We start from the raw sequence: 402 nt of genomic DNA, 5'->3' as shown, positions 1-402 counted from the left end.
TGGCAAGAAATGCCCTGCGCATCTCTCTGGCTCCACCCTGCAGCTGAAGTCCACCCTGTGCCACGCGGATCTGGGGGAACACGCCCCCCCCACCCTTCTGGGGTGCAAGCAGTGGCAGGAGCTGCTCTGACCCTACGAGCCACATCTCTGTCCCGTGCCCCTGTCCCAGCTGAGAAGCCCCTGCCCCCTCCCTCACCATGGGGGGCACTGATCTGCACCCCACACCTCTTCCCTTCCCTCCCCTTCCACCTCACTGGACTTACCACTTGATGGCAGCTGTATCAGATCAGTGTCAGCCAATATGCCTTCTTAGATTCATAGATTCATAGATTAAGGGTCGGAAGGGACCTAGTAGATCTTCTAGCCCGACCCCCCGCCAGGGCGGGAGAACAACAAAAACCC

At 59.5% G+C, this 402-nt stretch overlaps 1 protein-coding gene across 5 annotated transcripts in view; it reads left to right on the top strand.

Moving 5' to 3' along the window:
• Positions 1–402, top strand: part of RBL1 (RB transcriptional corepressor like 1) — an 88482-nt gene that overhangs the window by 85915 nt on the left and 2165 nt on the right. The gene's annotated exons all lie outside the window — the stretch shown is intronic.

Source organism: Gavialis gangeticus, unplaced genomic scaffold (assembly GCF_001723915.1).
Source record: "Gavialis gangeticus isolate Ggan-Ray unplaced genomic scaffold, GavGan_comp1, whole genome shotgun sequence".
In the NCBI taxonomy this organism is placed as follows: Eukaryota; Metazoa; Chordata; order Crocodylia; family Gavialidae; genus Gavialis; species Gavialis gangeticus.
Note: the sequence above shows the minus strand (reverse complement) of the source record. Positions and strands in the feature narration are given on the sequence as shown.